The sequence below is a fragment of the Octopus bimaculoides genome, chromosome 10 (assembly GCF_001194135.2).
Source record: "Octopus bimaculoides isolate UCB-OBI-ISO-001 chromosome 10, ASM119413v2, whole genome shotgun sequence".
Taxonomy (NCBI): Eukaryota; Metazoa; Mollusca; class Cephalopoda; order Octopoda; family Octopodidae; genus Octopus; species Octopus bimaculoides.
In genome coordinates this window covers 64443852-64456474 of record NC_068990.1, presented here as the reverse complement: position 1 = coordinate 64456474, position 12623 = coordinate 64443852, and the positions used below count along the sequence as shown (strand labels likewise).

At 33.9% G+C, this 12623-nt stretch overlaps 1 protein-coding gene across 3 annotated transcripts in view; it reads right to left on the bottom strand.

The window, feature by feature from the left end:
• LOC106879764 (syntaxin-6) overlaps positions 1–12623 on the bottom strand; it is a 151900-nt gene that overhangs the window by 72256 nt on the left and 67021 nt on the right. The gene's annotated exons all lie outside the window — the stretch shown is intronic.

Sequence of the window (12623 nt, the reverse complement as noted above, 5' to 3'; positions counted from 1 at the left end):
GGGGGGGGGGGTCGATGTAATGAACTAGTCCCCTCCCCAAAAATTTCAGGCTTTGTGTCTTTAGTAGAAAGGATTATTATTATTATTATTATTATTATTATTATTATTATTATTATTATCAAAAAGCTGTCAAGTTATGCTTTAAAGTTCATCAATCCTTTAGAAAATCATAATTCAGCTTTTGATCAACTTTGGGAGCTCAATTTAAAAGTAACTGTCAAAAACTTAACATTTTAGAAAGATGATAACCATTTGAAAAGAGCAGGTCTGGGAATACTAGGGCCTAATATTTAATGTTGCTTTCTTTCTTTGTATTTTGTTTTCTTTATATATATTAACTATAATAGAAATTTAGAATTTTGTTTCATATGATGTTTTTAATATTCTGTTTTTGTTAATTCATTGATGCACAGTTTGCATTTTTTCCTTGGTAGATTATATAAAGCAGAATTAGGTTCTATGTGCCAGCTCATAGATAAAATGTTTAGACATGTTGAAACACATGTAAAACATGACTATTATATAAGCTTTTAAGACAAAAAGGGGGATGGCAAAATTTGCGAATCATAGGAACTAAGATAAAAAAAAATTATGTAATTGGATTATTGGAAATAATGTCAATGTCACTTGAATGCGCACTCCAGGAAATTTGGTTTGAAACTTAACAGAACTGACAGATCAAGATATGACATGCATATGATTCTTGTATGAAGAGCAATTTTTGACAAACATTCAAAAATCTGCAGAATGCTAAGAACACCTAATTCAACTGACTTGAAATGATACAGGAAAGTGTGCAGAATGAATGATAAAAGTATTCACAACACATACATAAGCCTTATTTTTGGCAGATTCTGCATGTATGTTAATAAATCCCACAACAAGGTTTAGATAAAGTACGACAATGGAACAGAACATTGCAGTAATTAAGAGGTTAGAGTTATAGAAAAAAAGAAAAGCACAAAAACTACTCCAATTTTAGCTAATTCAACATCGGATTAGTATATTAAAAAAAAAGATTAAACCGTAAAGCCTGTAGATAGGTAAGTATGCAATTTTTTAAAATACAAACGGACATTACCTGAACAAATTTAGAAACCATAAATGAATTTTATTTAAAAAGAAAGATAATATTTACTTTAAAATAACTTAAGTACTATCTTTTTAGACATCAAGTTAAACCTAAATCACCACTAAGCACTATCCTTAAAAAGGATACTCATCATCACCATTGTCGTTTAACGTCCGCTTTCCATGCTGGCATTGATTGACTAAATGATTAATCAAAGAATCAATTAGTTAATATGGCCAGTTTGATCAATCAATCAATCAACTAGGTTTGTCATAGATTTTTCAACATTATTCATGACTGACAGACTCCAAGCAGGGAAGGCATTTTATTGATGAAGTTGCAGATGATGACAAAAGAACTGTGATAAACTTAGCTGATTGATTGACCAAATGATTAATCAAAGAATCAATTAGTTAATTGGTTAAATGGTTAACTAGTTGACTACTACTAATAATAAAAGAAGTGAAATATAGAACCAGTGCATGTGCTTGTTATTGGCATAATGATCTTCCTGAAATACAATAAAATATTGACTGTAAATACTACTTTATTCGGATCTTTTCAGGATTGAAAAGATCCAATGACTATCCCCATTTTGCAGTCCTGTTTTACTCTTATTTCACTATCAATAAAGTTCCTTTTAATTCTTTTAAACTTTACCAACAAACAAGTCTGTGAGTCAGCAGGCCAGAAATGACAGAGTGGGAATCGTTTGGTAAATAATTGGAACTGAGACCATGTGTTGAAACTGAAAAAATTACATCATGGAAGAATGATTTTAACCATTTCAATGCAAACAAAAAACTTTTGTTTATTTCTTAACAATGTAGACTATTATGAAGTATCATATGAAATCGTAATCTGGTTGCAGAAGTGTGACAAAACTTTTTGATACTTCATAATAGACCATACTATTAAGAAATACACAAGGAATGACTATAATAGTTTTTGTGCATTCTTAAATGGCTAAACTGCATCTTGCATAATGCAATCGAATCAGATATTAATTTGCTTGGAAACAATACTGTCATATCAAATTTAATCTGAATGGTGTGTGCGTGTGCATGTGTGTGTGCGCGTGTGTGTGTGTGTGTGTGTGTGTGTGTGTGTGTGTGTGTGTGTGTGTGCATGTGCGTGTGTGCATGCAGGAATTGCATTTGGGAGATAGAGTTTTCCTGATCTAGATATTGGTTGGATTTGGCTGCTGGTAGATATCTGGTATCCTTATCGATCTAGCTAATGTTTTTGAATGGAATGATGTGCTTGTGACAGTGGTATTTCTTCTGCTTCCTTCTGTTTTAACAGAGTCAGTAGGTTGCTGGTGAGAAAATGTAGAAGCAGAAGGGTATGAAGAGTCAGTGAAGAGTTTACAGATATATCATCTTCACTACTTATCTCAGTTTCTTTCCTCCAGTTGAGAGAGAGAGGAAGAAAGTGAAAGAGAATGGGAGACAGAGAAGAGTAAGCGGAGAGCCAAAAAAGGAAGAAATTGGAATACTCCCTCTCACATAACCTCTCCACTGCAACCACTACTGCACTGCCTAGAGACTTTCCTTTAACTGTTTCTTGTTAACTTTCACCACCACCACCACCACCACCACTGCAGCCACCGCTGCCGCCATCAAAGTGCTTTTGCAATGTTCTGCTTGAAGATCATTTGAAAAAGAAGAATTACTGAAACATAAAATCTCTAGTGGCAGTGGTAGTGGAGGCAATGATGGAGTAGTAATGAAGATAAATGGAAACCACTCAAACCATCTTCCAGTTGTTGTTACCACCAGCACTGTGCAGTCAAGTGCATCTTACAAGATGCCTGTCGAAGCACTGATATGGATGTAACATGCTGGTACAAGTTGAACACCAAACTTCCTGTTGATGCTGCTGATGATAGTAAATGTTTGACTGCCTCTACCCATGTGTTTAGCTCCCTCAGTGTGTGTGTGTGTGTGTGTGTGTGTGTGTGTGTGTGAGTGTGCATTTCTGCATACCTGCATGTATGTTTATGTGTATCAATCCAGCTCAGCCTGCTTACCTATGTATGTATACCTGTTTCTTTCTATATGCTTCTGTGTGTATGTGTGTGTGTGCATGTGTGCGTGTGCACATGCATGTGCACAGAATATGTGCAGCTGTGTATGTGAGCATGTGACTATGTATACATGTCTGCCCTGTCTGTATGTTTGTGAGCAAGCATGTGCATATCTGCCTATTTCAGGAGCTTACATTGATCAGGAACTATGTAATATGCTTAATCAATATACAAAAATTTAATATACAGATTTGATATTTATTGATCTGAAACTACATGAATGACAAGTCTGTGCTTTATTCTAAAATCTCTCAGCCCTCTCCTCAGTCATCGAAACAACACAGGGTTTACTTTTGTTAACATATCAAAATATTAAGTTCAAATCTCACTACAACCAAGATACATAACTTTTGCTTGCTCCAGTTTACTTCACTGACAAAAAGCAAGTTCAACACCTACAACAGTATGAAGGGTTGGCACTCCGTCGTTTACAACATTGAGGGTTCCAGTTGATCCGATCAACGGAACGGCCTGCTCGTGAAATTAACGTGCAAATGGCTGAGCACTCCACAGACAAGTGTACCCTTAACGTAGTTCCTGGGGATATTCAGCATGACATAGAGTGACAAGGCTGGCCCTTTGAAATACAGGTACAACAGAAACAAGAAGTAAGAGTGAGAGAAAGTTGTGGTGAAAGAGTACAGCAGGGTTTGCCACCCCTGCCAGAGCCTCGTGGAGCTTTAGGTGGTTTTGCTCAATAAACACTCATGACGCCCGGTCTGGGAATTGAAACCGCGATCCTATGACCTCGAGTCTGCTGCCCTAACCACTGGGCCATTGCGCCTCCACAGTATAAAGGGTATACAACTATTAAACAACTGTCCAACAGAAAAATCACCTCATCCAGACAAGCATAGAAAATGGATCTAGAAATGTGAGGAGCAAAGTATACTTGACAGTGAGCATGTACAGTCATGTTTGTATATTTATAAATTCACTACTAACACCATTTCTCTTAACATATGTTTAAGCTAAAATGTCTGTGAGTATGTTCTATGAAGTTGTCTGGAGTCATTAGTTGACCCATATGTATCTTTCTATGGATTAACAGTGGATTTGGCTTCTGTCACCTAAAGACTGTTCTATTTTGTCAAATTGTCAAGCCATCTAGCATTAGATGTTTATGTATTGAAAATCATATTGTCTTAAGACCACATGTTCAAATGATACTGCTAACAACAAATGTTTCCGTCATGGATAAAATACATAAATAACTACTAGCTTTAGTCTATCAGATTATAATGAAAGGCTAGCTATAAATGTGCAATTCTTCAAATTTTTAACAAAAATTTATTTAAAAATATAAATAAATATATATGCTTTTAAACGTGTAGAGATTTATAGACACATCACCACCATTAGTTTACTCCCCATAGAGCAGAAATGTATAACTTTCTACTTCTAAAGCTTCATTAATCATGATCTATGTATAAACTTCCAATATTTGCTGTCTCAATTATATATGATGCTAAGAACTGATGAACAAGAACTAGCATAAACCACTTATACCAAGTGTCTGGATTTAATTTCTAAGTGACTTTCAAATTATTTCTTACACTTTCTTCCTGTACATCCTAATTCAATATGCTCACATTCTTTTATGAATCCTAATTTCTAATTCCTGTTTTATATAAATGACATAAAAAGATATTTTTTTTAAATACACATTTCACACTTAAATCTGGAGAATTTTTAAAGAAAATCTCAAGAAAATTTCCAAGTGCAGACATGTTTATGTGGTTAAGGAGTTTGCTTCTCAGCCATGTAGTTTTGGGTTCAGTGCCATTGTAGTTCAGAGCCAAACAGTGCCTTGAGAGTGAATTTGGTGGAGAGAGAGAGAGAGAGAGAGAGGGGGAGAGAGAGAGAGAGAGAGAGAAAGAAAGAGAGAGAGAGAGAGAGAGAGTATTCACTTTTGTCACTTTGCTTGCAAAAGTACTGAGCTACAAATGATGAAATTTGTTGCCATTTCTATCAACAAAACCTCTGCTAACTTTTGAAAATGTACTAAATGAAAAAAAATCCTTTGAAAAACCATGTAAGGGTTAGTGACAGGAAGGGCATATTGTATAACAATAACTAAATAATTTATATTTGTCTAATTCACACCAGCATGGAAAAATGGAAGTAAGATGAACGTCTTGGATCGTGAAAATGGAAATTTGATAATATACATAAGAATAATTATAATTTGGGATTCTGTCCCTTGTCACAGATTAATGCTATAAGCATCACCAATATACAATACACACAGACAGATGCATTACGTGACACCTTGGGTAAGTGTCTTCTACTATAGCCCAGAGCTGACCAAAGCCTTGCGAGCTGATTTGTTAGAAGAAACTGAAAAAAGTTTGTCGTGTGTGCATTTGTATCTCCTAGTCTTGATATCGCATGATAGTTATAAATGAGTGTGTATATATACATGTGTATATATACATATATTTACACTTGTTTATATGAGAGGGAATCCTTGTCAAGACAAATATTTGTGGTTTTCGATCCGAACCCTGAAACAGCAACTGTATTCATTCCACTACTCACATACTGGTTATCTCCATTGAATATTTTAATGCAAATGCAACTACAACAAACTGCAATCAGTGAATGAAAATAATTGGGAATACTAAGAACTTTTTACCTCGTAACTCAGTCAGAAGCTCAAATCGGAACCTATTCTTAATTATTTAAACAGAACAAGATGACAATCAAAATTGAAGGTTGGTCACCCTTGTGACAAGTTAATATTAGTTTTGTGATAGAGTGGCAGTAACAATAGTGGTGATGATGGTAGAGGTTGTGGTCTGGGGTGCAAGCAGTGACGATTTTGCAGGTTATTGTAGACAGGATCAAAGGTTGTGTTACTAATGGTAGACAAACTTGTGGATTGTAGAAGTTGCAATAATGATAGTGGAGGTAGTGATGTCTGAAAATTGTTAATGATGAATTGGGGGGGGGGTGAAAAAAAATTTACCCTTAGTTGCAGATGAGTTATGACCTGGTAGCTAGTACTTGTTTTCATGTGTTGTTTTAGATGCCTCTGTACTTGCAAGGCACTCTCTCAGCGATAATAATTATGTTTATTATAGTAAATAATGAAAATACCAAATTGATAGTGTTACAGCCAGATCTAACATTTAAAATGACAGCTGGAATGCATACCCACCTCCCCACCATCATGCTATGACCAAAAAATAATAAATTATTTTGATTGGTCATTTTTAGTACAACGGAATAAATAATATCACATGCTACAGTATACTGTTAGGTTTTAATTGTACTAGTATAATGAAATAATAATAAACAGAACTAATACTAAATGAGTGAAAAGTACTTGCAATTGGACAGAACGGAGGAAACTACATGAGCAACAGTCATTTATTACTACAAAAGCATGAGGAATATTCCAAAACAGCTATTCCAGGAACAAGGATTTGGAATTCAAGCTCCAGACAGTGGAGTTACAGAAATCTGACAACTGTAATTCCATAAAAATATTTTACAAAGTACTTCGGTCTAGCTGAAAATTTGTTAAACCAGTAAGAATAATTCTTTTATTCTTTTATTTGTTTCAGTCATCTGACTGCAGCCATGTTGGAGCACTGCCTTTAGTCGAACAAATCGCCCCCAGGATTTATTCATTGTAAGCCTAGTACTTATTCTATCAGTCTCATTTGCTGAACCACTAAGTTACGAGGATGTAAACACACCAATATTGGTTGTCAAGCGATGATGGAGGGGACAAACACAGACACAAACATATACATAAACATATACATATATACACATATATATATATGACGGGCTTCTTTCCATTTCTGTCAACCAAATCCACTCACAAGGCTTTGGTCGGCCCGAGGATATAATAGAAGACACTTTCCCAAGGTGCCACGCAATGGAACTGAACCTGGGACCATGTGGCTGGTAAGCAAGCTACTTACTACACAGCCACTCCTGTGCCTATGATAATTTTTTTTTTTTTTTTCTAGATGATATCAATGTTGTTTAGCTGTAGGTTAGTATTAGTCCAGTAAACCTATGATTAAAGATTTCCAAGTTGTGGCTATCCTGTTAATTTTCCAGGACCACAGTAGCTAACACGTACCCTTGTTGACAACAACAATTTTCCTGAAATCAGTTTATCCTATTGAATAAATTTCAGTCTATTATTTCTATGTATTGCATCAACCACAAAAAATCAAGTCAAGTAGGATTTGAAATGAGACCACCATACTGTTCAGCATCACACCTGGTCCACTATTTTAAATATTAGCACCATTGGAAATATTAACTTGCATGATGATGTTATTCCAGGAAGCATAAATTAAGGTATCTTTAATGTATATATACTTAAGGTGTATTATGTATTTGGCTTAGTAAATCTTACCCCAATAATCATGACTGGGTATCAAAAACATTAAAGCATTGGTTGATGTATTGTAATAAAGCCATGTGTGCTGGTATGATGTACAATGTAAGACAAATAGGCAAAATAGACTAGGGGATAAAAGGACATTACAAGATTCATGCTGTGCAAAGACAAAGTAGGCTTGCAAACAAGTAAGGGATCAATATTGCAGAGTTATGCTGACCTGCTAATCCATTCAACACAAAACATCATGGAACAACTAACATTGTCATTATGAAAGTAATAACGACACAATGTTCATTTAAAAGGATAAAAATAAGAATTAATTATCAGACAATGTTACAAACAAAAGGAAAATAATATTCCCCCATGAAGTACAAAATATTAACATATTTTTATGATGATGATAGAAGACAATATAATAATCATTTCTATTACCCCAGTGAGAATTGAACAAAAAATGTAAAAGAACAATACATAAGACAGTTCGTGCAGCCCACTACCAATTGTGTCACATAATTATAATAAGTATAACAAAGTCAAATTGTTTAAAAGAAAAAGGCAGAAATAACTTTATTAACTAATAAAGCAATTTTTAAATGTGAGAACAAAAGATGGAAATAAAATGTACAAAAGAGACAAAAAATCCAGAATGAAAGAAAAAGTAATTCCACCACCCAACATAATTAATTGAACATTTTAAGGCTCCAAGACAGATGAGAGAATGTTAGATTCACACAAAGCAATAGGGACACAACATACTAATCTAGTCTTGTTAGAGAAAAGCCTAAATGTATGAGTATATACATTAATGAATATATGTAAGCATACATGTAAATATGAACACTAACATGTACATATGAAAGGATGTATTTGTGTGTGTATGAATGAGTGTGTAGCATGGAAAAACAGTTATATACAGCTGTTTTCCCATGTGGTTCCCAAACCTTTCCAGGCTGCTGCCCCCTTGACACCCAGGCCATATTCCTAGTGCTCCCACCCCCAACTAACAAGCATAGACCTCTATCTGAAGCAAATTCAAAGCAATTGTATCTTACAAATAAAACTTAACCCAATGAACCCATTAGTTTGTTGTTTTTACATGAATCACCACCCTATTATTGCCCCAATTTTTACATAAACCGCTACCCCATTATTGCCCCGCTTTTCTTCAACACTTCCTTGGAATTTTCCACCATACCCAGGGAACCACTGGGCTGGACTAATAACACTACTCATTGTGGTCATTTGATATTTCCTGCACACTGACAGCGCAAAAATCAGCCAGCTCAGTTACTGTATAGGCCATACTATTTTTGCCATGGTTTCTTAGAGATGGTTACCCTTTCCATTATTAACCCCTTTACATGGTGAAGGAAGTAAAGCATTTTACTATGCACTAACACTAGAGATGTATTCCTTATGCTACATCACCTCCAATTGTTACAATGCAAACACTTGCTCACAAATAGATGGCCATATCCAAAATTTAGTTATAACTGTCTCAGTTTACTATAACATCTTTAGGATATGCATTCATTACAATTTTCTATTTGTTTTCCATCATTAATATGAAACCAAGATCCTATAAAAAATTTTAAAACAATTACAAAAAAAAAAAAAAAAAATCCAAGTCCTACATCAGCTGATGTCTCACATATGCAAAGCTTCCAGTGCTGACCCAGTGCATACAGAATCCTCTCCTGTGGGCTATTATTAATCAATATTACAACAGACAGAATGAATCCAGTTGTCAGTAGAGTTCAGAGAGGCTTATCATACAATACTTTCTTCTTACAAAGATCGGAAGATCTTTGCAATTCTCACTGTGAGCTGCAACAGAGTACAGTTTCAAAGTTGAGAGTGAAAAGCTAAAAGCTAATTTTTATATTCTTCCCAATAAAATCTATATCACCTTAGGATATCTACTGATATCCTTGAAAATGAAGAAATCCTATAGAAAGAGGTAAACGATGAGAGACAATGTATGTATACAGCTGAAGTGTACAACCCTAGTACCACCTATATCAGAAGATAATTTTGTACAATTGTTTATTACCCACATTATAGTATCATATCAAAAAAGTGCCTCTTTTTAGATGTCTGCATGGATTAGAGTTGCCTATGTTAAACCTTATCCAAATTATTTACAATAAGGACTTATATAACAAAATAATATTGGACCGAGATGAATCATCGGTTGTGTTTCTTCTCAGTGGTAATACTATTACAATGTCTTATTTATATTCATTTCTGACAAGGATTTCTTTTATTTCAAATGTGTTCAAAACATTGCACCTGGCTTAAATATATTTCTGGGAAAATTCACAACATAGCTAAACATTCAGTGCCTCCACACTGTCTTCTTGACATTTGCTGCACTAACTCCTACCCTTGTAGCTCACAACACCCCTGAGGAGATGGGTGCTATAGACAAAATTTAAGAACTACTAACCTAGGGCATAAGTGAGCTCTGGAAAGCATTGACCTCTCTGAGATGACTGTCCCTTTTCCTTTATTTATAGTGTCAAGACTATTTAGTTATATTTAAATACTAACATTTATGATTGTTTCTGTAACAACTATACATATTGGCATATGAGGCAGCATGTTTTGTTTGACTTTAACCCTTTAGCATTTAATCTGACCATATTCAGCTCAAATATTCTATCTGCTTTGTGTTAAAAACTGACCAGATCCAACCTCTCATACCTACTCTACAATGTTATTCTATAAATATACATGCACACCATTGAAGTTTTGAAGCTACAAAATAATGCATGATTAATTTAAAATAATGTGAATAAATAAGCAATACATTTGACAATACAATCTGAATGCTAAAGGGTTAAAAATCAGTCCAGGACAGGAGTCAATAAAATCAATTGTTTCTTCCCATAAATATTTGTAAACTTCATCCAATCATTACAAAGAAATTATGTTTATTGTAGTAAACTGATTTTATTACTAGGTGTAGGCATGGCACTGTAATTAGGAAGTCCACTCTGAAATCATGTAGTTTCAGGTTCAAACCTGTTGCATGTCACCTTAGACAAGTGTCTTTTGCTATAGCCCAAGGCAACCAATACTTTGTGAGTTGAATAGGTAGAGGGAGATAGTTTGGAAGTCTGTTGAGTGTGTGTGTATGTGCATGTATGTGTACATGTGCATATGTACATGACTATTAGCTTTGCTCGACCATGGTTTTGCATGTCAACAAAGAATGGAAACATCATATTACCACTTTGCTCAAATGCTTACAAGTGAAGTGGCAATATAATGTTGGCATTTTTTTTTTTTTTGACATTATGACCAGTGACTCTGCTTTTAAAGATCAGTGAAATAAAAAAAAAAACCTTACATAAAAAACCACAAGGAAACTACATACAAAATGCTGCTTCAAATAAATCCTCATCCAACCCATACTAGTATTGCAAAATAGTTGTTAAACTAATAACAGTAGTTTTTGGTATATCAGTGGACTCTCGGCAAATTGTATTCTAACAATTTTTAAGAGAAAGGAACTACATTACTGACTCTTATAACAAAAGCCCTTATGGAAATCATAAACACATTAACCCTTCAGCATTCAGATTATTCTGTTAAATGTAATGCTTCTTTATTCACATTGTTTCGAATTAATCACGCATTATCTCATAGCTTTGAGATTTTGATGATGTGATTGCTTATTTTTAGAATGACATTGTAGGATAGTTGTGAGAGATCAGATCTGGATGATTTGAACATCAAAAAGGTAGTATATTTGAGCTGGATATGGCAAGTTTAAATGCTAAAGGGTTGATCTTCTTCCCATATCTTCACATATGTAAATTAATGGGTATATAATGCACACCTTTTACATGAATGTTGTTGGGAAAACCATAAAGGTTATAACTCTGACAGCATTAAGTAAGATGTTCATTATAATAATATTGATGGTAATTCATAGAGAAAGCACATACAATGCATCTTTCAACAACATGTGATACCTACATATGACCTTAGAACAAGCAGAACAAAGAAGACATTTTTGTTTTGTTTTGAAGTAAGGATGAGGATATTGTGGTTCAATGGACACCATTAAAGAGAGAAAAGTATAAAAGAAAACACATACACACACTTTAGATATATAGTATATAATTACAATTCTAATTTTATATATATATATACATAGAATGCAAGATAACTAAGTATCTCCTTCACAACAAATTTAAAACCAAGCATAAAGCTGCCTTTTCTCCCCACTATACTCACTCAAATGAGAGTGGTGGGTGTTAGTTTCAAAAAATATATGGTGAATTCGTTAAACTTACTATTATGGAAAAAGAATCCAGTACACTCTGTAAAGTAGTTGATGTAAGGGAGGGCATCAAGTTGTAGAAATCATGCCAAAACAGTCTTCTATCACATTGAACCATCCAACCTATCCCAGTATGGAATATAGGTGTTAAAGATATAATGTGTGTGTGTGTGTGTGTGTGTGAAGAGAGAGAGAGAGAGAGAGAGTGAAAGAGAGAAAGATAGAGAAGATAAAGTGGATTAAAATCCAAGCTATATCCTCAGGAAGCATTTCTGTGAATACCAGCTATCAATTGTATATCCATAGAAGGTTTATTTTTCAGAAGAAAACTTTTCGTAGTAACTGAAATTCCAGGTCAGGTAGATTATTCGCGGAGTACAAATACATTAAGTCAAAGACTTGAATTTATGGTATTATCGTTAATTCTGTAGTTACAATTGTTTTAATACACCATGGGAGATTTATTTCATGGAGATAAATATTAATATAAAACATGAATATATTAGTCCCCTTAATGAAATATAAAAATATAAATATGATGATATTTCAAGTGTTCGATGTACTGTTTTTGGGATTTAGTGTAAAGAAAGGCACATAAGTGCTTAGAAAAATATATATAATTATAATATAATGAATTCATTACATTCATATAAGTATTGATATTTATTTTTTATGAAATGGATTTCCAATGTTGTATCAGATCAATGTAATGTAACTATTGAATTAAAAATAATGTCATAAATTCCAGTTTTGGTTTTATATATATATATATATATATATATATATATATATATAT